Source organism: Nipponia nippon, unplaced genomic scaffold, assembly GCF_047370975.1.
Source record: "Nipponia nippon isolate SJK-2023a ecotype South Korea unplaced genomic scaffold, ASM4737097v1 scaffold_12, whole genome shotgun sequence".
Taxonomy (NCBI): domain Eukaryota; kingdom Metazoa; phylum Chordata; class Aves; order Pelecaniformes; family Threskiornithidae; genus Nipponia; species Nipponia nippon.
Window position 1 is genome coordinate 8,245,156 of NW_028262313.1, and position 26,461 is coordinate 8,271,616.

Below are 26,461 nucleotides of genomic sequence, written 5' to 3' on the forward strand. Positions count from 1 at the left end.
TTCTGACTTTTGAACAGCTACATAAATTTCTTTAAACATCTCCTGACTCAATAAAAAAGGGAGGAAGGGATTAAATTGAATGCTCAAGCTTCATTTCATCGTCTCACTCACAAAAGTGTTCAGATAAACTATGAAATAAATCTTACTGTCCTGTCAGGTCATTTCAATAGCTCTGATATTATTTATGGTCTCATCTGTATAATCCTCACTGAGAAGTAATCGGAAAGTTCCCCTTCATACTTCCCCCCTCCAGCGAGTTTGCATGGTGTTTAGAAGTGGAAAGTGCAAATGCATTTACTTAACTTCAGCTCAGATAAGGGACAGGGATCATGCAATACCAGTGCATGGTTATTCTCAAATGATATTAGTGTTCAATGAAATGAAAAATTCTGGAGACGATTCGCCCCATTTCAGCTCTGCACTAACAAAGCTGGAAGTGGGCTGCTGCTGCACGAGCTTTTCTGGAAAACAATTCTTAAATTTCCATCATAAATGTGATGGTGTGGGGAAAAGAGGTCCGTTGGGGATGTCTGGTTCCCATTCTGCTTTGAGCTGGGAGATTTCAAAAGGCTTGGGGAAGGGAGTATTGGTTTAGATGGTTTTTGCTGTATAGGTAGTTGTTTTTGAAGGAGAGAGGTAATTCCAGAGCAGCTGATAGTCCGGAGGAGAGCCTTCAAAATCTGTTCTGCTCATTTTTGACCTTCAGTGTTGGTAACTCCTAGCCCAGACCTGGGCTTTAACCAGAGGCCATTGTTTCATTTTAAACCAAAAGGTGTTGTCCATCCACGCATCCCAGGGGAAGCTTGTGCCAAAATCAGCTCTCACACCCTGCTGCCTGCTTTCCCATCCCCTGCAGGCGTCACATCAGAGGCAGAGCTGGGCAGGGGCACAACTCGCAGCTGTAAAGACAGGGGTTTTTAAAAGTAAACGTCTGGCTATAAAGAAACCCTTGGAAAACTATTGGTATATGATCTGTGCTGCAGCACATCGATGTACAGAGAAAGGAGAGGAATTTGCAAACATCACTGCGCTCTGCTCTGAATGCCCTCTGTGTCCGAGCATGCTTTGAACAGTTCCTGGTGGAAGAAAGTGATATTGGCTTTATTTTCTTGAAAGTCTTTAAATGCTTGTGAGGCATGGATTTAGAGAATTGGACTATTACTCCTTAAATTATGTGTACTAAATAGATTATCTATATGTCTAAATACAGACTTCTGTTTTTTTTTCAATCCCCCATTACATAACTCGGCATCACTGAGTTTAATACTATAGCAGCAGGGGAAAAATAGTTGCCTTTTAAAATAAGGCTTTGCTGCAAGTAATGGTTGGAAAATAGGTATGTACTACTACTACTTCTGGACTAGTCAATACTCATACTTACAGCAGATATTCTCCTCCATGCCTAAGAAAAATTATTATAGGCTGCTGCATGAAAGGCTTCCATTGGTTTTAAATGTTGAAGTTTTTCCTGCAAATACTTTGAAAATTGAATGTCATCACATCTGTTTCATGGGGTTTAGAGTACTGTTAGGCAGCTTTTCTGCAGGTGTTTTGCTGATTTTTTGCTTTTGTTTCAGTTGTCCCAGTTTGATTCTATCTGAAAATCTTCCGGTTTGCTGTCATCCCATACATTGTGTCGCTGTCATAGTTCTGACTGGCTGAGATGCCATGGTGCCTAACCCTGTTATGCTCCATAAAGGCAGAAGTTAGAATCCCTCAGTATAATCTTAGCCACTAACTCTTTTCTAAGCCCTTTACAAACGGACACAATATCATTTGTCATGTGCATTACGCTCCCACAGATCATGAGAGAGAGCTATCTCTTGTACCATCATAATTTAGAGCAAACTGCGTTTCTAAGCTATTTTTCTGGACAATAATGGGAAGGTGGTGTTGAACACGTGGAGTTTTGCTTCTGTTTAGTGGGTTTGGTAATACGCAGATTTATGAGGGCAAAACTTGGGTGTTAGTTATTTGGCAATACCCTAGTTTGCGTCATTCTTTTTTAAACAGCGTAGTTCCCTACTTTGCCATGTAGTAAGTCAGATTCTGTCACTCTTACTCTGGCTGAATCCCGCAGTGTTATGCTTACAAAGATCGTGCACGTACCAAAAACTGCAGATAGGTTTGGGGGCAGATGAGTGCAGCATACATGGCTGTATGGAAGAGTCGGCCAACTGTTAGCAATTTTTGGCACATGCTAGGTGCCTTGCCTGCTCAGACATGATGTATTTCTCACTGGGCACCTCTCTACTTTTGCAAGTCAGGCCACTTACTGAAGAAAAGACAGTCCCTTTGACATCAGTGGGGCTAAGGTCAACCCTCAGGTTATTGCAACGTGAGTCAGAAATTTTGCCCTATAAATAAAAAGCTCATTCTTTATTTCAAAACTAAGTGGAACCTTTGAGTATGCCCAGCTGCCACCCCTTATTTAATTTCTTTTCCCATTTACTTCACAGTGACTCTTAATTACAGAGTTCCTGTTCTCTTCTCTGGCATCTATTTTCCAATGTTTTGCATGAAAGTGGTAGATAATATGGTATGTGTGTCTCCTTGGAGATTTGGCACTTCAGAGATCAGAGCTGTAAAGGGATTTGGTGGTAATCCATATTGTTTTGAATAGTTTATGACATTGGTAAAAATAGTTGTTAAGCTTTCATAGAAAATTGCTGCAGGTCTCATGCAAGTGTTGAATTTCTAATGTTCCTTTGCAAGCTCTAAGGAGTTGTTTTCAGGGAGGGAACAATTACTTCATGGCTCTGATTATTTTCTTTTTTATGCTAAATACATTTTAAGATCACAGGGAAGCATTGACGATATTGGTGTTAGTGAGATGAGGCCACTCTGAAGAAACGAGCTCCAGTTTCAGTCAGTTGCAAAACGCCTGCAGCTCAGCAGTCACTTCAGGTAGCAAAAGATCACATCCCGATGTGGTGGCTTCCTTCCCTCAGACCCCCTTTTGATGCCCATAAGAAGATGAGGAAACCTTTGGACCCATATTTGTAGCATTTCATTGGAACTAGGACATAACCGCTCCACCGCTGCTGTTGTGCCCTTGCTGCCAAGGGTGGTGTGGCAGAGATTCCTGGATGCTAAGGACCTGGGCCCAGATATCTGACTTAGTACAGCCTGATCCACAGACGATTAAATTCCTTGGGGAAGGGGATGATAACTTTCTCAGACTGTCTTTGAATCATCTGCAATGTCTGACAAAGACTTCTTGGAAAAGGCACAAAAAGACTATGTGGATTTAGAAGTGCAGCCAACTCAGAGGATAATTATGCCTGTGTCTTAGCTGCCATATTTTATTAGCCTCAAGGAACAAAAGAGACTGACGAATGCTGAATGACTTTCAAGGAATCAACTATATCAACCATTAGCTACTGACGACATCGATGTTCCAGCGAGCTGATGTGACAAGTAACAAAAAGTTTTGGCTATAATGAGAAAAGACAAAGGCAAACTAATGTGTCACTTTGATCTCATTTTAACAAGGTGCAAAATGCTTGCAGATTGGACACATCATAGTGTCTTTAAGTGTTTATCTTAATGTGAAATTTATGGAAGTCATCAGTACCCTTAGCTGAGAAAGCTAGAGATTTCTGTTTGATTTAATCCAGGAAGAGATTTTGATGTTTAAGGTATTTGAGAACTATATTCAAATTGAGAAAGGCTAAAGCCTGACCTTCCTTGTAATGAGGGGCTGAGAGAAAGACAGTCTTTTCCTATGCACTCTGCCATGCCATCAGCCCTGCACAAAGCCTGCACGTTAAAGTAGCATCCTACACCCAAGAAGTAATATCTGGCTAGTTGAAACCATGAAAACTCTCATATGTATATATATATATATGTATATATACACACACACACATATATATAGTGTGTGTGTGTGTGTGTATATATATATATATATAGTGTGTGTGTGGCTAAGAGGAAGTGCTTCTCTTCAAATAGTCAGCATGATGCACTGTGGAGCATATAACCACCCCTAACCTTAGTGAGCCATTCTCCCCATGTAAAACCTCTGCCTTCTCCATAGGAGGGATCCTCCTCCTTCCATGCTTCTCATGGCCTTGTGGAGCCAGCAGGTTTTGACTTTGGTTTTCTAGTAATGGTTACAGCTAGCACACCAAAGACCTAGGGTCCAACATCCCAACTTATGAAGACGTTCGTGGAAATTGATGGGATCTTTTCAGTGTGTGTGGGGTGAGCTCTGGGGCATAGGATCTGTGGCAGATTGTGAGAACTAATGACCTCAGTTTAGAGACTGCTTTAGCCACAGCAGATGCTTGAGTAAGTGTATTGCAACCCAAATACGTATTACTAATTTTTTTTAAAATCCTGGCCATATCCACCACATTAAAATATGTGTTCAAGATAATGAGAAATATTAATACACTACAGAAAACTGGCATCATATTTCTCTACATTCCTTGTACCAAAATAGATTCCCTTCAATGTTAAAGCGGTAATCTCGGAGGTATTTGTTATTTCCAAAGAATTAATGATCATTTAGTCAGCTAACAGCCCAAGGCAAAGCAGAAGGGTTTAACGTTGTGCCAAGTGGCAGCTTCTTGTAGGAATGACTGCTTTCAAAGAATGAGCGTTATGCAAAATGCTTTCAGGATGTGCCAGTCAGCTCAGTGGTTTACGGCACTAATAGTCTGCTTGTTTTTCAAATCATTTACCCTAGTGATTTAGATGCTGCAAGTTAGATTTACAAATCTAATCACTGCTTATAGATGAACCAATAATTATCCGACCAGTAAGTATGTGAGCTTACTCTCAGTCAAAAAACCCTAGAGATATGTATGGTTGATGTTGGAAAGCATGCCTGAGGATTGAGTCCTGTAGATAAATCAAGCCTTTGGGTGGATTTTTTTGGAAAGCTGACCGAACATAATGTCCACTGAAATCAGTATTTCTGCTTTCACATAGAGTGGCAGAAGTTCCTTTTCTGCATCTCTTATACTTTGTGGGTAGTGCTAGGACTGTTATGGAGAACATTGGTGTACTTTATTCAGACAGAATTTTTAAAGCTTAAAAGCATTTAGAAATCCCATTTTGAAACACCTCCATGCCACAGTGGCACATTATTTCCATATACTGCGACATCACTGGGAATGCTATAGCTGAAGAATATCTTCAGACCTTGAAAGTTTAAGACAATGACACTGTTCAGAAATACTGAGGCTGCCTGATCTAGAGCCCTGATTTCTGCTCACGGAACACTAGCTCAGTTCATGTTCACATGAATACAGTGTTATATCACTTATTATCTGCCTTTATCTAAAAACTGCAAATGCAATATAGCTTGTGCTGTCAGGTAACAGTCCAAAACATGACTTACCCACCTCAGAACTATTTCTTTGTGTGTGCTAAAACCCAGTTCTATCTGACTCCTGTGGTCCAGGTTCAAATTTTGTTAATGGAAATGACAATCACTTCATAGTTTTCCCTCATGTTCTGTGGTTTGGGGTTTTTTTTGGTTATTTTTCTTTTTGTTTGGGGTTTTTTTTTCCCCTCGTATCCACAAATGTGGTACGGACAGTTGGTATAAAATTGATGTTATCAACACATTTGCACTGATAGCAAAGAAGGCATATTATACATTCATAGCTGTCTGATTTAAAGTCCACATTTGGCATTTGCAAACCAAGACAAATTCATTACTTTAAATTTGTTAAACTTGTTTACGATCTATGAGGGCAGCACAACCAGTTTTATGGAACATGGCTCATTTACTCAGCACTCGGCCTTGAGAACAAGAGTGCATCCTGGCTCATTTGACAGAGCAAGGACTGTCCAGCATGACCTGACACAGTGATGAATATGCTCCCACCCCCCTACCCCACAGCTGGAATAAGTCCTGGACTGGTTTCTTTCAGATGTGAATGAACAACATGAAATCTTATACTTTTGTTACTAGTTCTTTACAACTACAGCATATTTGGCATACGCTTTGTGGGTCTTCACCTTCACTAATTGGTGCTAAAAAGTGGTAGTAGACTTTCTGCTTTATAAGCAGTGCTCATATTGTTGTCTTAAGATTGTTGGACACTTTCCACTATAAAACACTCTTTTCATTTGCCGTCGTTTAGTTTGGGTAAAATGTAACCTTTGAACTCAAGTTTCCCATTCTGGGGGAGCATGTGCTGGACAAACAATTAATTTAAATCCAAGCAACTCAGATGTATCTGGAAGCAAAGCAAAATAAAATATTCTGTTTAGCTAGGACTTTGTAAACAAAAACTTCCTAGTTTGGAGAGGAAAGTTAACATGGATTTCAGGAATGTATCGTTTGGCATTCGCTAGAAAATCTGTTCAATTTGACCAAGTTACAAGCCTCCACAGTGCAGACGAACATCCAGCCTCTCACAGGTGTTATGTTTGCTGTCATTAGTTGGCGCTCGCCTGCATGGACACACACAGTTGGATCCAGCCTCTGACCCAGCTGGCCAGGCAGAGACCGGCTGTGGTCTGGGGCACTGACGGCTCTGGTAGTCTGGTCCACAGGTCACGTGTAGGAGAGAACAGGTTTAAACTTTTGCTTTCACTGTCTATAGAAAAGTACTTCATCCTGGCATCTGACCTGTGAAGAGGATAGAAAACAGCTAGTGCTAGTTGTGACTTATCTCACCAGTGGATCTGTTGTCTGGAGCCAAATCAAGATACCTCTTTAAAAAACCTGATGATCCCAGATAAGGGTAGACTTGGGGATGTTGCCTTTGCCAATGTGAATTTGCCAAAACCCACTAGTCTCTGGGATGTTTCTTTAGCGCTAAGAAAGTATGTGGAGGGTTCCCACTGGCCATGTAAAGAAAATTTTCGTGATGGGCTTGTCTTCGTTAAGGGAGAGAGAAATCATCTTAAAAATAGCCTTGAAGTGGAAATGGGCCAAAAGCCAAAAACTGTTTAAAAGCTGGATTGAGGGCAGACAGCCTTGTATTTAGTTGAATAAATTCCACAGCTACGCAGTAGTTGTTAATCCTGAGCTGGATTATCTGTTTTTTCAAAAGCGCTCCTTTTATGGCTCCTGCTCACAGTTGCATCGTGAGCCTGGCTCCGCTCCGCTGCGGGTATCGCAGCGCCACAGGCTCGCCTGGTTTAGAAACCCCTCCCAGGGCAGGAAGGAGACTGCCTGGTGGCACGGAGCGGAGAGGTCCGCTGGTAAACACTGGTCATTATCCTGCGTCAGAGCTGCCTGTAAACTTCAGGATGATATTTGCTCTGCAGTTATGCTTCCTCTAGCTTTTTAAATTGAAATCAGTTCCACAACAGTTAAATATCATGCAGGAGTTTGCAGTTGAAACTTTTTTATTGCTGTGGCAAGAGCTGATGTCTTCATCATGTTATTAATCTTAGATATTTCCTGCGTACAAATGCATCATTTAATGTAAATGTCTAAGACTTTGTTTGGAACCAGTAAAATTTTAAATGGCATCAATCTTTCCTGCATTTTTACCTTTTAAATATTAGTTGAATCCCATGTAAGCAATTTGTTTCTCATTTTTTTGTTGTTTTCAATTCAGGTAATAATCACCTTTGGGTTTTGTCTTTCCAAAGTGGGTACTTTTCATTTGAATGAAGCTGGGATGTCTTGAAAAGACTGTTTATTATCGCAACAAACCTATTATGCGTTGATATGGAGAGCCCTGCCTCCGTTGTTGAAGGGAATAACAATAACAGCATGAAGCAGCTCAGCAAAAAGAGAAACGGAATTAAAAAAGAAAATAGCTGTAGACATCCAGGAGCTGACTTAGCTCCTGTATCAGAAGTCAGCGATCGTATGCTACTCGGCAGGAATTGGTTTTAGCTAATGGTAGTAAAAGGAAAAACGGGACTTGTGGAGTGGAGAAAAACTCAGACAGACTGTTATCGGAGAAACTCACAGGCTGAGAGGGATGGGATTTTCAAAGCAAATCCAATTGCTGTAGAAGTACAAATATCTCTGATTTTTCAATGGAAACCAGAGAGTCTTCAGATTGCATGGGTGCTTTTTGAAAATCCTCTTATAAGACATTTACATGGGACACAATAGCATCTTCCCTGCAAACTCTATTGTGTTGATCTTTATGTTATCCTGTTATGACTTTGGGATTTCTCCCCTCCTCGTGCCATGAATAAGGAGACTTTGTTTTCAGTTTTCTTCTACCAGCTCTATTGCAATTTAATAACGTAAGGAAAGGTCTTAAAAATTGTTCTTTGGTCCTAGTTAGACATGCGGTTTGATAGTACAAACTGCATTTCATTAGTGCTAAATAAATTTACATTTATTAAACAGAGGGGGGACACTTTGATTTTTCTACTAATTTCTTTTTACAAGTTGAATGCAAATACAGCTGAAATATAGTATTATTACTGCTGTGCATGCCCCGGTGTACAAGTGCTGAGACAGTAGCTAACATGGCCTAATACTTCTGGTGACTCACTCTAAGCCTGTTAAAATCATAAGATCTTTCTTTTCACTTCAATGCGTTTTGGACGTGGCCTCTTTGAAGGGTTAATGGTAAAGCCCTATTTATTTAGGCCCCCGTGCTTCACTTGAAACACTGAGTTACCCTATATGATTTCAGCAGCACTGCTTGCTGAGCATAAATTAAGCGCACCTTGTACAAGAAGCGAGCTGTCTGGCAGTCTGGTTAGCAGATGCTTGTTGTAGGACCTTAGTAGTTCAACTAGGCATGCATGGGGGGATGGTGGGCTGCAAGGAAATATAGGTACAGAGAGGAAAGAATGGGCCAAGATGAGTTTTCCTCAGCAAGCTTTTGCGAGTTGTTAATAGAAAGCCCAAACTGTGGTGTTTTCAAGGTTATATCTCCTCCCAGCTAATCTAAAAATTGGTCTTCTCTAGGAGTGCCCTAGAAGTACCTATGCAGAGCAACTCAACAGAGTGAGAGGTCTGGTCCCACCTCTCCTCCGCCCAGCCTAAATGGGGCACTGAGACCACAAAGCCGTCCCCTATGTTGTAGTTCACCATGCAGAGGTATGCCTAATACTCTAACTGTGGTCGCCACACAGAGCAGAGCTCTCTCAGCTCTGTGATAGCACTGAACAGTCTGGCAGAGTCATACGAACACCACTTAGAGAAGTGAGGTTGAATTTGAGAAGCAGCATGAGCTGAGATATTAAACCCAGTGGTGACAGCTGGGCTGCGTTCAGTTCTGGTCTATCTGCATGGTGCTTCACAGATCTCTGTATGCTACTGCATCGCACAGAGGACACATGCCCCCCATGCACCCAAAATGTTTGCAAGTCAAGGCCTTTTTGAATTTTTTGCTACAAATAACCCCTGTGGTGGAGAGCCACAGTTTAATTCTGGTAGTAAGTTGATTTGGGTTGGTTTAAATGTTGCAAAACATTTGGAGCAAACCTTTTTCACTCCTCAATAGACAATTTTTAGTGAGACCTCAGAAATCTTCTAATTATGATATTTGTGCATGTGTATCTGGATTTGTACAGTGGTGACATCTGCTATTGCCTAATCAGCTTCTAAAGAATAATAACAATAATCATGGAAAATGGATTTAGGAAATCTGTACTTTAAATCTTCTAAGTGTCAAGTTTTGTTATAGTACTTTCACTCACTGGCTGTAAGTTTTGTCTTTGTTCTTACGACAAAATTAATCATAACCTGGGGCAGAATTACACCTTACATTTGCTTTACTTAACTCAGAGCTATTGACTTAGGAAGCACTTTCATTCTGCTCATAATCAAACTTATTTTTTGCTAAGATTCATAAGCCTTCCCTTTGGAATCTGCATGCTGCCGTTCACCCACAGTCTCAGCCACATCATACAACTTGGGAAAACCCAATGTAAAGCTGTTGAAGCTATATGTGTTTTCCTTCTGGAGGAAGAATTATGTTACTAGTTTTTTTAAAAAGGGCATTTCTGTGTTAAAGCAGTATTCTTAATATTTAACTGTTCTACAGCGGGATGGGACCTCTAAGCGCTACTGTAGTGCAAATAACTATTTCAGTGCTTCCAGTGTCCTGAAAGCCTCACGCAGGACTGGGTTGCCAGAGCGCAGGGTATGGCACAGACACACGGACGAGGGCAGAGAAACTGCTGCCTGCTCCATTTTATAGGAGAGGCACAGAATTTTTTGATACAAGGCATGATTAGGCTCTGCATCTGTTCTTCCTGAGCTCCTACACTTTGGAACAAGGCCTCCCCAGTTCTTAATATTACTGTGCAGTGCTGCCTCCTCTATACAGGAGGAAGCTGGGCTTAAAAGCCTGGTTTTTAAAAATAGTTTCTGGGCGGGCCTGACACTGGTGTCACCTAGCTCGTTTGTCCCCAGGCACTAAATCTGTGCAGCGGGCAAAAATAAATAAATAATCGGAGTCTTTCTGAACTATAAATGTAACCAGCAAATAGATAAGAGTTCAGTGTCCTATAATAGGATGTCTTTTCGCTGACTAGCAGAAAGGCAGTGACTCAGCCTGACTGTGTACACACACTGAAATAGACTTTTCAAGTTTGGAGACAAAGGCCTTTACATACATTTATAAAATTGCCTTTAAAATGCTTGTGAATGAGTTAATCACACAGCCATCTGATTAGACATGAACAACCTCCCTATTTTTGATGCGATTAGGTCATCCCAAGAGGATCATAAAACAAAATAGACTTGGATGTGTCATCTGAGGGTGACTAATAAAAAGTAGTTGAAAACAGTGCCATTAGGAAAATAGTGCAAGTAGGAAATTTTCAAGCCAATTTCACAACTCCGTGTCCTTCACCTGCCCTGCAAGAGCCTGCTCTCGAGGAGGTTGATGGAAAAAGCTCCCCTTGGCTTGCACAGGTCCAGACTAGGTCTCTACTTTCTCCTTGCTCCTCTTCATTCCCTCCTTGGGGCTGTCTCTACCTCTGCAGTAGCATTTTGAGCATCTGAGCCTCACACAGTCTCTCCGCTTTCATGTGAAGATTGCACTTACCCATGAGCACACTGAAGTGGGAACTGCTGCAGTGGGGATTTGGGAGAGATCGGGTGCCGCTCAAAATCAGAGCTGGAGGACTCTGGAAAACAACAGAAATTACCCAACTGCCGCTGCCTTAAATGTGTGTCTCAGTAGCAAGAGCAAGCGCACAGCTGTACCTTTTCCATACCCTTGCAGCTCTCCAGAGTGGTTTTGTGCCCACTCTTTAACAGTGACTCCAGGCCTGACTGATCTTCCTTCCTCACAGCTCAGCTTCCACATGCCGGCTCGCCGAAGTGCCCCGTTCTCCTGCCACGCTGTCACTGCCCAGGCTGTCTGCAGGCTCCCAGCTCCCTCCTCTCTTGAAGTTTCAAGGTGAAGTGAAAGGCAGCCAGTAGTCAGCTTGCTAGGAGGAGGCTTCGTCAGACTGCCTGGGCTTTGCCACTGTCATCTTAGTCACAGGCTGGTGCCTGGCACTGTGGGGTCTCTTTGCCCTGTCCCCCGATACCTTCTCACCATTTAAAGGGCAAGGACATGGAGAACATAGAGCAAATGGGCCAGGTAGGCTCTCAGAGTCAAGGCATGTGTACGTAGAGGGCACTTAAGCATTTTGTGAAGTACATTAGAGGAGGATCTGAACCTTCTTACTTGCAGGCTTTCATCTCATGCTAAATCCCAACAATATGAAGCTTTTGGTAAGCTGTCATCATTGTCTACATGTTGGTAACATACTAAATGGGCTTTCAATTACAAGCTCAGAGAGCGAGATAGACATCAAAGGAAACATGATCTTTATAGTTTTCCTGCAGCTTTAATTGTGAGTGGCACCTAATCTCTATCAATCAGCTGTCAGGTGCAACGCTGGGAAAGAAAAAAGCCTACAGACAGCTGAGAATTAAAAAGAAACACACAACTCACTTGATTACTAGGGTGCACCAGTCTTTGAGGTGTCTTTCTCTTTGCAGTCCTAAGAACCTTGTTTTACAGCTGTCAGCTTTAAAGAATGAATGTCATCTTTACTAAGCCTCTTTTTCTAGTGGTGGCAGTTGTCTGGGGAGATAAAAACTACACAGACTGACACAATTGCTGATAAGAAGAGGCTTTAGATGGCTCTTTCACCACTGCTGTAATAAAATGAAGAGGTACTCAGTCCAAGATCTCTTGTAGCAGGTTTCTAATATGTAAAAAAGCCACCCAGAGTCAGATGTGTGCTAAAAATTTTGACGGTTAAAAAGATGTTGGTGGAGGAAGAGGGGAAGAAGTGACTGATTGGTTGCTGCCTTGCAATATGTTTCTGTACTAGCGGAAGCCCTAAACTAGGTCTGATTATTCTGAAAAGTATCCTATGCTGTTACTGAGTAGCTTATCGGTTCTGTGTGGTTCTAATGTGAAAATACTGGGTACTTTTACTACTGGGCACTTGCAAATACAAGTTGCATCTCATCTCTGCTAGAAGAATTTGCTGTTATATCCTGTCAGCAGGGAAGGACCTCACCAGCTGTAACCACCAAAGACTGACAGCAGTCACAAACTACTCCCAGGGCAGAGCCCATCACTCAGTTCAGCTCAAGCTCCCAGAGGACAGGACAGCTTGGAGAAGGTAGTGGAGCATCCTTCGTCTCTACTATCTAGTACAGAATCAGAGGGGAAGGCAACTGGCACCTCATTTCTGGTTTTGAAAGACCTTCAAATGTCAGGTCAGATGCTCGACCCGGTATTAGTCATCCTTCTGACATAGTTCATGTTTTGGGGATAAGAACGTAGGCAATGCCAAGTGAGTATGCATCGATATATGCAAACATCATAAAATTGTTATTTTGCCAAAATGCCATAAAACACCCATGCATTAACTGTTAACTGTTTCACCTCCTTTGGGATTGCATGTGTGACCTGACTTCCCTCCCGTTTCGTGTGTTCATTCTAATGTATGCAGAGGGACTCTCTGACAGTCAGAAAAGTATCCTGCTCAGCAAAGGTTGTTAGCACATATTTAACTTCTCTCCTCGAACAGATTTAAAGTCAGGCACTCTCAGCTGCTTGAATTCAAAGGACTAACTGGGTGCCTGGTGTTTTACTCAGTGTTGGGATGTGTTAGCCACATGGTGTTTGGCAATATACATTAGTGATTTAGACATCTGTGAGAAAAATCAATGGAACACCAAGTACTAATTCACTCAGATACTTTAACAAATGTACCCTGGAGTTGTTCAAAATGCTCTGTTTTGTTATGATAAATCTTAGAATTAGGCTGGCCCAAACCTTTATAAGCGTTATTAATAGTACTGCATTAATATTGTGTACTGGTATGTGCATAATCAGGTGTTGCTTAATTTAAATTCACGTTAGAATAATGTAAATGATTTCCTACCGTGCTGGCTGGTGGCACTCCATAATTCCAGTTTGTCTGTGTAGTGTGTCACTGTTCTGCAGATTAGGGATTCTGGGAGCTTGAGTTTTGATGCCGCCAAAATTTCTCAAAAGTGTTGAAGTATGCTGTAGGTAAATGAATCAGGAGACTAAAGAGGAAAAAGCATCCTTCCTGGCTTTTTCTTATTTTCTAACATCTTTTCTACTTTTTGGAAGTCAGATTTAAGCTCTTACTTTACAAAAGGTGACTATGAATTCTTATTCTTGCCAGGAATGTAAAAGTAATGGGTTCAGGTCTTAAACATTTGTTCTGTCAAGAACAGCTCCTCTGAAATCATTCCCTCTAGAGAAAAATAGGAATAATCTTAAAGAAGAAATCTGTAGGTGGAAGAGAGCTGCTAAATAAGTAGTCCTAAGAATGAGAAATGGTGAGCTGCAGCCTTCAACAGCTAGAAAAAATATTTCTTATATAGACACTAACTATGGTTTGCTATTCAAAGGGCTGGAAGGAGAAGAGAGCTAAAGCTATACAAAAATCATTTCCTTGGAGACAGAGATTGAGGGATATAGCCTGTTGCCGGAGTTTAAGGGAGAACTGAGAATCTCATGTTTGATTCAGCAGTTGCTGAAAAGAAAAAAAAGAATAGCTTTGGATGTAGGGTCTTTGCAAGAACTCGTTTGTTAACGTCCTGCTGTTCTTGGGAAATAATCCCACTTCTTGGGATAAGTAAAAGCAGGAAGTGACCTGAAGACAGACTGGGGTGGACTCGATCTGATCCTAATGGTAGTCAAAATAAACCCTTTCACTGGTTTTACATGGTGCAGGACCACATCCTGTAGCCAGAGCGGTTAGGCATTCTGCATTTGCTTCCCTCTGCTAGAGAGGAACTCAAATCCCATTTAAACCCATTATTCTGTTGGTTATGCTCTTCTGATGCCTTCGCGTGTGCTCCAGACCAAAGCGTGTTGGAGAATCGCGTGCCGTGCTTATGTGAACAGGGCTGGCGAGGTAAGGTCAGTGGCTGGGCGTCGGTAGTAATTCCCCTGCAACAGGGTGCAGGAACAGGAATTCAGGTGCTATTTGTGATCTTCTGCATGCATGTGGTGCCTTAGCAGAGGGCAGAGCCCTGGGTAACTCTGGTATGTAATTAAAGAGGTGGTTCAAACGTGCCTCAGTCCACTAATGAAAAATCCCGTAATTGATGAATTAATCTTCCTGAGTGACCAGTAAGGCAGTTTGAGATGACACATTAAGAGTAACCCAAAAAGACTAGGCTGTAAGAAAAAAACAACTTGCAAAATGCCACAGACAATAAAACCGTTATTTCAGAAGCAAAAAGGGGTTGGGAGTTGATGCGTTCACTTGGAAACTGAGCCAGTGAGGATTTGCATGTTCTAATAAAAATAAATAAAAAATAGCAGAACATTTAAAAGCAGCTTATTTCTATAATAATATAAAATGTTAAGCACAGCTTTACAAGCATAAATAAGAACTGAAGGCACAAAATGGGTAGAGACATTATAGCAGCAACATTAAATAGATTAAATAGCAGCAGTCAATCCAATAAATAGTTTTCCTCTGCTACCTCTGAAACCAAAGAAATTATACCGCTTTAGGGACACTTGTGAAAAGAAGTCAAAGAAATATCTGCTCTACCTTCCTGCCACTGCCAAAATGGACCATCGGAGGTCGCAGCACTGAACCACTTTTCACTATTGCCCTGGCTGTCGCGCACGTCACAAAATTCAGCTTTTAAAGTGCAGTGAAAATGATGAGGAAAATACAATGGCAGTGACCAAGGAGTTTAATTCTCGTCCTGCTGAAACCAATGGCTCTTTGAATTGCAGTTGCTAAATTTATCTGCCTACTCCAGGAATTTCTGAAACTCGCTTTCTTTAGTCCAGCTCCTTTTTAACCATCTGGGTGCTGGTTTGCCACCATAATTCCTTCAGAGGAAAAATAATATCCCATCATTGCTTGGGGGCAGTGGAAGTACGGGTCATTTTGTAGCTCTGCGGGGACATCTGTTGTTTTATTTACTCTCTCTGTGAAGCGAAACAGCTCAGGTCAAATCCTCTTGTTCTGTTCCAATAAAACCAGCTTGAAATGCTAGTTCTGATTATTACCTATTTTCAAAACCAATTCTCCCCCCCCCCCTTTTTTTTTTTTACCCTCAAGTACCAGGAAATGATAATTCCCAGTTACCTAGAAATCGCATAGTTGTGCGGGTTTACAGGGAGAGCGTACAGAGCTAAGGAGGGACTGTGAGCAGGCTGCTTTCCAAAAACTCGTATGCTAAGGTTTTCTTTGACAGAGAGAGTCTGTGAGTGCCTATAGTACCTTGCATTGAAGGAGTACCTCTCCATTTAGAGTGCCAGGTCATGTTTGCTGTAGAGTGCTCTTCATCTTACTTTAGCCAAAGCTATAGTTTATTTAACTTCTGTAACAAAGGGGTAATTCTGCTCTGCTTGAGGGAGAGAGGAAGAAATGTTAAATTAAATACAGAGCACCATCATTCTGGTTCTTGTCACCCAGTTCAGTTGTCCCAGCAGTTAGTGAGGACCAGAATCATGAGAGTTCACACTTCAGGAGCTGCATGGAGTAGAGGAATTCTTCAGTGTCACTCTCAGGTGCTACAATGACAAGTGTGTTGTGAGAGACCAAACCCTGTCAGGTCCTGTGGTGGTGTCCTCAGTGACACCCTTCTATGCACATAAGGTGTGAGGGATTTCCACCTGGCACATGCTGTTGACCTGCCAGAGCCCATGCATCACTGAAATGCAGTTTGGGGAGTTGGCATGGGATATGTTAAGCTTTGTTGAGGCACTCCACCCAGGGCAATGTAAGCGCTCCTCAGGAATTTCATGGCAAAACCCATGCTGCAGTAATCCAGGGATGGGGAAGCATGCCATACCGCTGTTACTGCAGCGACTCTGCTTACCAGCACCTGATACAGGCATAGTGGACAGAGAAATGCTGAAAGCATGTTTCAGCAGATCCCCTTCTTCTTCTAGGTTTTATATATAATAATAAGGCAAAATGAGTAAGCAAACTCTCAGCTTGTTTTACAGATCTCTCATGCCAGCTTGTTAAAAACTTTTTTTTCTCTCCCCCCCCCCCTCCCCCCCCCGGAGCTAATTCAAGTGAAATCAGCTAACAAGCCTTTGGAGACATGACCAGAGCTGGAACATTAGAACATGTTTTATGTTGCAGAGACAACGCTGTTCCATTTAATTTCTTTTCTCTTTGCAATGCCTCATTTAAAAATGCGTGGATGTTTCCTATTTCAAGGCCTGTTCCAAAACCTGCCTGGATTTTTCACTTGTGTAAAATCACCTTTAAGTCCATAAGGGTTTCATTGGAGAAATTAAAATTGTTGAAGAGACGTAATTTAGGGACATCCCTAACTAGTTATGAAAGCAACATGGTTACGAGTTAAAAAGGTTCTCAACACAGTGAGGTACTACCTAATATATATGCAGGCACAAGTCTGTTTTTTGGGATCTTTTATAGTGTTTGTCACAGACAGGCTACCCAAGTAGCAGGTTTTCCCAATATAGTTTGTGGAGCTTTTAGGCTTGGGGTTTCCTTCTTTTCTACAGTGGCATGCTGTAGATTTTGTCTGCACTTGGCAGTATGATGTCTGTTGCTGATTGACGACGGAGCCAATCTCTAGTAGTATTGCGAGTCTCCTGGCGTGCTAATAGTGAACTGAACAGCTTTGGGAAGCCCCTCAAGGGCTCCTAAGCAGAACTAGATCCAGTTCAGAGAAGAGCATGAAATTGCCAATGAGATATTGTGGGAAATAGCACCAGGGAGGAACTAATAATACTAAATGAGCTGTCCTTCACAGCATAATATTGAAAGTTTACTAATATAACCTGTGCCCTCAGCAGCAGTGATGGCGGACCGTTTTTATGTATGGTTATTGTGAAAGGTGTTGCTACCTGTCAGTATCAAATCTGTCCCCATCGTTGCACTGTGGTTTTTGATGATTGAAGGAAACTATTACATCTTTTTGACAGTTGCAAAAGGTCTGTGTACATGGATAAATTTACTTTAAGGTCAGAAGAAACTGGAAGATGATGGTATTTGATCCCCTGTATGTGAGCTTACCTGGAACTCTCAGACTGAGCCCAAGAACTTGCGTCTGTGCAATGCTTATTCTCCACAGGCATCCTCGAGCTGAAAAGTAAAGAAATGGAGAACTCACTATATTGCTTGGCTCAGCATTCAAAAGTAATGCCTTGTTTCCCAAATGAATTTGTCAGGCTTCAGTTCCCAGCCATTAGTTCTTCTTGTGTAATTTCTTTGCTAGACAAGAGAGACTGTAAGTACCCGGTGTTTGTTTTCTCCCTGGGAAAGTGCTTACGCTGTATAAACTAGTCACTTGTCAATCTTCTTTTTTATAAACTAAATGTATTGAGATTTCTGTGGCCTCACTAGATGGGTTTTCTCCAGTAGTCAAATTTTTGGGGCTGTCTTCTATAGTCTCTCCAGTTTTTTCTAAGACAAGGCATGAACATGCTATGTGCTAACACAAGGTCTCACAAGTACTGTATACACTTTCCTATGTCTTGTTGCCCTTCAGTATTCTAATTTAAGGAATAAATTAGCGTTTTCATACAGCTAAGATAATACTGGGAGCTGGTGTGTATGTGTAGATATCTGTGTGTAGTTCTTCACAATAATGCCGTTCCTTTCTGGAATCGCAGAAGCATCGCCCTTCCCACAAGTAGATTTGTGTTTCTTGTTTCTAAAGGCCTTGCATTTGGCTAAATGAAACTGTACTTAATTCGACTGGGCATGGCTTGCCGATGATCCCCATCATTTTCACTGGCTTGCCCTCCTCACAGTGTATCACTGAGCCACAATTTGTCACATGCAAATATGTCAGCAAGTGATCTTGTGTTTGCTTCCAGGTCACTGATGGAAACATAGAGTAGCACGAGTATTCATCTTTGCAACCCCTTGTCCTGGTTTCAGCTGGGATGGAGTTAATTTTCTTCTTGGTACCTGCTATGGGGCTGTGTTTTGGGTTTAGGATGAGAACAATGTCGATGATACACTGATGTTTTGGTTCGTGCTAAGTAGTTGCTAAGTGGCGCTCACACTGGTCAAGGACTTTTCGGCTTCCCACGCTCTGCCAGGTGCATAAGAAGCTGGGAGGGGGCACAGCCAGGACAGCTGACCCAGACTGGCCAAGGGGCTATTCCATACCACATGGCATCATGCTCAGTATATGAGTGGGGGGAGTTGGCGGCGGGGGGGGGAGGGGGCAACAATCGCTGCTTGGGGGATGTGCTGGGCATCGGTCAGCGGGTGGTGAGCAATTGTACAGTTATCGCTTGCTTTGTATTACTATTGTACTATTATTACTTGGTTTTATTATTATTATTATTACTGTTACTACTGTTCTATTTTTATTTTACTTTAGCTAGTAAACTGCTCTTATCTCAGCCCACGAGTTTTCCCCTTTTGCCCTTCTGATTCTCTCCCTCATCCCACCGGTGGCGGAGTGAGCGAGTGCCTGCGTGGTGCTTAGATGCTGGCTGGGGTTAAACCACGACACCCCTCCTATGGAGCACCCGCCCTTAAGGCTCAGTCCTAGCTGACAAAGCATTTGTGCCCATAGTTGATGTCCCCTTGCACTGTGATTTATACAACTCTGTCTACACATTTTAAATCAGTAAAGAGTTCTTTCATATTCAAAATTTTGCTCTTAGCTTTTGCATTTTACTGGGAGAGAGGAAATAAAGTCCAGATCTTGAGAGACTCACGGGTTTGTGGCGCAGGCTCTTCACTATGCCATGAACAGACAGACATGTCTAACAGAAATTACAGAATTTAAGATTTTCTTTCACAGCTGAACTGTTAATCTCATTATTATATTCACTTGTCAGAACATGTTAATATAACTGAGTGAAAAGTGTTCCTAGATAAATGCTATTGAATATTTAAAATTAAGAATTAAGTGTGACTTACAAAGCATCTAAAAGATGATCATGATGATCTTTCAGGAAAGACTGGCTACCCTTTATGTGTTTTGAGAGTCCACCTAAATATAAACCAAATAGAAGTCAGTTATAAATCAATTGATTAATGAGAAAATATTATGATTTTCTTTAAAATCTCCATTTTTATTGGTATAGTAATTCTTTTTGTTAGTGATATTCATCAAGGATTGAAGCAGAGTGTGAACTCCACACATACCAAGTATAAGCTGAAAATTTGGTCAAGGGAACTACGCAGGTAGGAAGAAGAAATTAAGAAATTAAAAACTTGGTTGGTAAGGCCATGCAGAGTTTCTGTGCCATATCCCTGCAGATTTAAACCCTGAAGTTAGGAGGTTTGCAGCTGCGTTCTGTAAGTGCTCAAACTTTTACTTAGTTAGCACACAAAGGTCCCACTCATCCATATGATCATTTATTTTTTCCCATAAATATTCTGTTTTAAATCTTTTTAGGTAGCAAGAGCCAGGTGTTTAACAACTTCTAAAGCCATCAATAAAACAAAATACCCAAATGTATGCAGGTTCACTGGAGACTAATTTGTTGTAGTCAGTGAATGTAGTCCTTGAAAATGACATTCTCTTTGCTTCTAGCTTAGTAACAGCAGGCCAAATCTTGTCTGCCTTATTGATTTCAATGGGACCTCTGGTATGAATAAGCAAGAAGGCTTTGACAGAGTACATTTGGATGTAGCATACAATACTCGGGTTCTGAGACACTGAAAAGAGGTTCCTTCCTCCAATATAATAATTCAAACCTATACATCTTCTCTCTGATGGCATTTGTAGGGCTCAGCAGGAGGAGGTAAATAATAACACATTCACTGCCATTTATTTGTGTGGCAGGGAGGCAGAGAAATGGAGCCGGGTCTCTGGTTTGCCTGGGTAGGATGCAGTCTCACTGCTTTTGTGCAGCACAGAGCTGAGGCATGTGGTGAGCCAGCCTGGGCTCTTCTGCACTGCAGTCCCTCAGTGAAGAGCCTGGGGAAGTCTAGGGTGGAGGCGCCGAATGCTCTTGCTGGGGGCAGTGCAGATTTTGGGATGGTCCATGCAGAGTTAGAGCTAATAAGCCTATCTGGATGTACATGTAGTTGCTCCCCAACCATCCAGGCTTCAGAAGAGCTTTCTAGCTTGGGAACAGCACCAGATTGAAGCTGGTCCTGCATTTCTGTATTGCTCAGCCCACAAAATACTGCACCTTCTGCTGGGAGCCTTGCAGAGCAGGGCACAGGGATAGTCAGGCAGTTCTGCAAGGGCAAGAAAAATCCAGATGGACGCCATAGTTCCAGCTCGGCACCAGCTGTGCTAGAGATAGGTTGGCTCAGGGCAAATCTGCTCCAGTGTCTCCAGCTCAAAGCTTGATACCAAGGAGCCCAGAGCTCTACAGATGGGGAAGCTGGCACCCACAGACTTGTCCAAGGACATGCAGCAGGCTGGCGGCAGAGCTAGGAGTAAAACCCAGATTTTCATTACTCTATCTTGCTTTCCCCATTAGACCATGAGACACATTGATCATCCCCTGTGCTTTGCTTGTGTCGTCTCTTCAGTGGGAAAAATAATCACCAATGTTAGTGGTGAATTTCCCAGATAAAACATATACACACACGTATTTAGGTGTTTGTATTCTGTATTACTACCTTTCACAGGCAGAGCCATTTCAGATAAATCCTTACCACTAATTTAGTCTACATTTATGCATTGGTGGTCCTTTTGGCATTTGGTTGTAACTCTTATGATTGAGTTGCCCTTCCTTCCCTCTGCCCCTTAAATATCAGTGTGTACCCACACAATCTATTGTACATCTATTTATGCGGATATACCAGCACACTGTAGTATCACTACAAAATAAAGTTATAAATTAAAGGAAACATCAAAGCTTTACTGGAGTTGCATTTTCCAGGAAAAAAAAAATGCTGTGAAATTAAATGCTTAATGAGGGATTTCTTAAAATTGGCAAGATGGTCCTGGGAATATTCATTATAACTTCATTGAAAGTCATATGTCCCACTTCCCTTTTGGGGTATACAGGTCCTCCTTTCATCACGCTTAATGTTTTAAGTAATCAGCCATTAAGTAAGATGTCATGGCTTCCCAGCAATAATGCAGCAGTGGTTTGGTCCAGCCACACTCTTGTAGGAAACGTGCAAGATGTATCAGCCAACTGTTTGGTTCAGGGCCGCGCCGGCCTGTGCTCGCCTCGTCCCAGCGTGTTGGGGGCAGCTGCAAGCAGCATGTATAATTCAGAGCGCTATCGGGCTGTGACAGGGGAGCTTTTCAGGCTGTTGCTTGGACAGATGGTGAGCCGCGTACGGAGCAGAGAGCACGCGATAGATTGGTGCCAAGCCTGGGACTCAGTTGCCAAATCTCATGTGAAGATGGGCTGTGCAGATGAAATAGAGACATGAATTATAGTTTGTTAATGTTCATTAAAACTTTTGGTGCTTATAGTCCTGCTGAGACGAAAAATTCCAGAGCAAATAGAAATCCTTAGGAACTCACCAGGTTTTCTACGAACATCTCCTTCAATTTCTGATTTACATTCGCCTTTTTTCCCAAAAAATGTTTAATTGCCACATGTTTGATGGCTTCAGGCTTCTGACTGTTATGAAACTGAGACTGAGCCTTTAAGTGTAAACAAAACCGTCACTTCAGTAATAAACCTAGAATTATTTCTATTCATTCCGCTTCATAGTGCTACAGCAGTTTTTAGTAGGTACGGGGTAGTTTGACAGATTGTGATAAAAGCAGTGATAAATATGTTACTATTTATACTGTAAAACTGACTAGATAAAAAAACCAAGGGCGTTTTCCTAATCTGACTTCCGATATAGAAAGCCTCTCTCCTTTAAGCCTCTTTTTGGGGGATTCTGGCTGGCAACAGTGCTCTGCTTTTATAGGCAAATTGCAAGATCCTCCACAGGCAGGGGGAGGGCAGTGAGGGATGCGGGAGGGCGTTTGTGAACGGTGTATGCTCTCGAGGAGCTGGTACTCAAGGAAATGGAAAAGCCTCAGACATTTATGTTGAAAGAAATTGTTCCCTGTTTCTTTTTACCTTTTGGCTGTTGATTGCGCAACCCAAAACACACAGTGTTTTGCCTAAAGTGGGATTCCAGCACTCGGCAGTTTGGGGTGAAATCCAGACAGAGAATATCTTTAAGCTGAGCTCCTCAACTTTGAGATACTTGCAAAAAAGGCAGTTTGGCCCTGGAGAACGTTTAGACCTCAGCGGTGGTAGTCTGTCAGTCGTGACGCAGACAGATCCGTAAGCAGAATAAGTGATAATGCTTTGTGGAGTTTGTGCAGCTTCGACAAGATATGCCCCATGGTAGGTCTGCAGCGCAGAGGGAAAGCATGTATTTTCATTTTATTGGTATTGCTTCAGGTTATGTAATTTCTTTTGGTAGGTAGTGATGGAAAAAGTTACCCAGAGAATAATTTTTCAAATATAACAGAAAGTTTTGCAAGTAAAGCACTGAATTTCTTTAAGAATCGTGATGCATTAACCAGGAGGAACAATAATTTCCCAGTTTGATTGGGAGCTCAGTCGCACTGGAGATCATCATCACTAGCAGAGAACATCAGTGCTTATCATCTATTTTAGTAACTTACAAAACCAGGTAGCCTTTCAAACAACTGAAATGCGACTGGATAAAAGGAGAATGTTTTGTTGTACACTCAAAAGCACTTTGGAAATGTGCACCACGTGTGGTGTCCAGGGATGAATTCAATCCCTTGCTTTTTCTTTATATATGTTATACCACAACAAGTGTAATTTGAAATTGGCTCTGCCTTTTCATCTTTAAAAGTAACGAAGCTTTCTTGGCTGCTAATGATGGTGTACTTGTAATTTTTTTTTTTTTTGCAACTTGTACTAAGCACATTTCTACAAAGCTTTTCCTAAGACGTAAAGTGAGTTTTGTTTGTGTTTTTGAAATCCACGCACTGCCAAAGCAACAGAAATGAACAATTATCTCAACTACCATGAGAAACATTTTAGAGGCTTGTAGGTTCCAAACAGACATTTTAATCCTCATGGAAAACTATCCAGCAGGGTTCCATATTCTAAAAACGTTACCATTTTTATACAAAACAAGCTATTCTTTTGCTTTGTTGTCCTGCAGAGTTCCTTGGCAGGGAAACTGTTCTGTGTTCAGTAGAGATAGTTAAAAATGTTACAGATTGGAACTTCAGGCCAGATTTTAAACTGCTTTATGTTTGCATTTCCCTAAAGGAAATGTGTTGTCTTTGGGTTTTGGCAATATAGTGGAAGACCTTCAGGTACAGGAGATTGCAGTGAAATTTCCTTAACCATGAGGCAACATGAAAGTCCCAATTTGCTGCTTCACATTGTATGAAGTTCAGTAGTGAAAATACATATAGCAGTTGCCTTTTGTTGTGCTAATTCTGCTGGAATTTGTCACTCAAACATTGTTATAAACTGCTTTTGAAAATGCTTTATCAACTCCCTCTCTGCCCATACTAGCCACCAGGAAGAAATCATTGCCCACAGCTGGGTCTGGTAGAAAAAAAGCCAGTGACTGTTTTGGGGACCAAAATCTTCTGTGCTGTGTATCTGTCTTTCTAATTCACAGCCCTACTTCTCTTCTGCCAGCAGGTATGGCTCAGGGCATGGCTTGCTTCTTGGTTCATGAGCTCTGTTTGTCATTATTTCATTAGAGCTCTGTTTGTCAAATTGTGAGTTTTGGTTGTTGATGGTGGGTGATCGAGGCTGGAGTGCTGGAGACAGAGCCCACAGCAAGAGGGGACAGAACAGCCCGTGCAATTCACAGCCTGTATTATTACAGTGAGGGGAAGCTGGTAGCAAGTGAAGTCATCTGCCAGGCTGTAAAATGTGGTGGAGAATCACAGACTTGCCACTTACTCTGTCCTCTCTGTTACCAGGGTAGTAACATCTGCCTGATGGCCAGGCAAACATTTAGGGACTGCAACCTCTTAAACTGCCCAGGAGTTGTGGATTTTAGGATATCTATGATTCTGGCCACAGGAAGATATTAAATGTGTTTAGGCTATTATAATTTTGTGTGCTCCTGAAATCAATAGCAAATTTCCTAGGGGATTTAATGCAACCCAGAATTTTGTCCTACAAAAGGGCACAGTGGTTAGGCAGTGGACTTCAATGATATTCAAAAGTAGTATGTCATGCAGGAGGAAAAGGGGACTGGAATGACTCTTGTTTCCGTTCCTCCAAAAGCAGAGTGTACCCCCAAAAAGCAGAGTGTACCCATACTAATGCTTCATCCTTTATGTGCTAAGTCAATATTGCCAGTTTCAGAATGTCAAACAGAAACTTCCAGGAGCATTTAAATATACAAACATTTGCCTATGTGCAAAATGTAAATTGTTTGTTCAAAAGAAGTTGCATTTGTCATTACCTTAGGCTAAACCAAATTGCAGAGTAGAGTAATTTAGTACAAACATGATATTTTGTGGCAGTTAAACCCATTTAGCGGCTAATCTGGAAAGCAAAATTCTGTAATTGCACACGTGGTTGTTTACAAAGGTCTTGGCATAGAAAATAATATTAAGAGGATAACTAGTAAGGGTGTCATGGTTTAACCCCAGCCAGCATCTAAGCCCCACAGAGCTGCTCGCTCACTCCCCCCCGGTGGGATGGGGGAGAGAATCAGAAGAGTAAAGGTGAGAAAACTCGTGGGTTGAGGTAAAGACAGGTTAATAGGTAAAGCAAAAGCCACGCACACAAGCAAAGCAGAGCAAGGAATTCGTTCACTCCTTCCCGACGGCAGGCAGGCGTTCAGCCATCCTCAGGAAAGCAGGGCTCCATCACGCATAACGGTTACTTGGGGAGACAACACACCGTAACTCTGAACGTCCCCCCCTTCCTCCTTCTTTCCCCAGCTCTATATGCTGAGCATGCCATCGTATGGTGTGGGATATCCCTTGGGTCAGCTGGGGTCAGCTGTCCCAGCCGTGTCCCCTCCCAGCTCCTTGTGCCCCCCCCCCCCCAGCCTCCTCGCTGGTGGGGTGGGGTGAGAGGCAGAAAAGGCCTTGACTCTGTGTCAGCACTGCTCAGCAGTAACGAAACCATCCCTGTGTTATCAGCACTGTTTCCAGCACAAATCCAAAACATAGCCCCATACCAGCTACTATGGAGAAAATTACCTCTACCGTAGCCAGAACCAGCACAACGGGCTGAGTAGTACTCGTTGTGGATCACTATGCATGGTCAAATAATGGGTGAAGTTAAATTAGTGGGGCTTTTCTAATTTAATCTCATCTTCCAGTAAAAGAGATACCTAGCTATAACTTCAACTACCAGAGCCAACTACTTTATACTGAGAAAAGACATTTACTACTCATTTAATCTGCATTCATATGAAAAGACACTTGCCTTATTATTTTTAATTCCTTCATAAATTTGGAATGATATTGCTTTCATGACCTTGTTATAATTAGCAGTAGCTATTTCTTGTTAATGAGCTATTACCTGCAAATTCATATAATTCATCTGACAAGCTGACAGCCTGACTAATTAACAAGGTTTGACCACTATCTCCAGCCTTCTACAAAAGATTTTCTCCTCTGACACTAAAAAATGTTCTCTGAGGTACCATATATAAAGGTATCAAACAGTGTAAATGGTTTCTGCAAAGACGTTACAAAATCACCCTGCCGAGAAGTTTGTCTGTAACATTCATCCAGAATAGAGGCTGTTACCTAAAAATGCTATTTTGTACCACATTTATCCTGTGATTAAAACTGTGCTAACACCAGTGATCCCTGGCAATCTATAGCATTGTTTCTATGTAGCTTGCAAAAAAGATTTTAAAACAGCGAGCACCAGGCCACCCTGCATAACAAAGCCTCTAGACCTCTCTGCTAGCAGAAAACACACTTTTGAAAAAGGGGTTTGCCTGTTTTCAACAAAAACTGCACCGCTAACTCTTAGGGCCTGATCAGTCAGGCATCCAGAGAGCGGCCATTCCCTGCCCTGCAGTGGAATTTGGATCTGGCCCTGGCCCTTCTTGGCTGCACATTACCTCCTAGCCCATCTCCGTCGACTTGTCTGTACCCATGTCAGTAACACGAAATAATTTCTTATTTCTAGGAGGTATTTTTAAAACGGCATTAAGGCAGGTTTTTGTGGCATGAGGTTCAGAGAAACTAAGACGTCTTGTA

General features: G+C 42.0%; 1 protein-coding gene and 1 long non-coding RNA gene across 8 annotated transcripts in view; one reads left to right on the forward strand and one right to left on the reverse strand.

Annotated features, from left to right (window-relative positions):
* LOC148056679 (uncharacterized) overlaps positions 1-11,271 on the reverse strand; it is a 33,158-nt gene extending 21,887 nt beyond the window's left edge. For all 3 annotated transcript variants that reach the window (XR_015702706.1, XR_015702708.1, XR_015702707.1), the window contains exons 1-2: positions 11,105-11,271; positions 10,944-11,025 (exon numbers count right to left, since the gene is read on the reverse strand). This is a non-coding gene — a long non-coding RNA (uncharacterized LOC148056679). The remainder of the gene's footprint in view (positions 1-10,943; positions 11,026-11,104) is intronic.
* Positions 1-26,461, forward strand: part of IL1RAPL2 (interleukin 1 receptor accessory protein like 2) — a 393,690-nt gene that overhangs the window by 304,992 nt on the left and 62,237 nt on the right. The gene's annotated exons all lie outside the window — the stretch shown is intronic.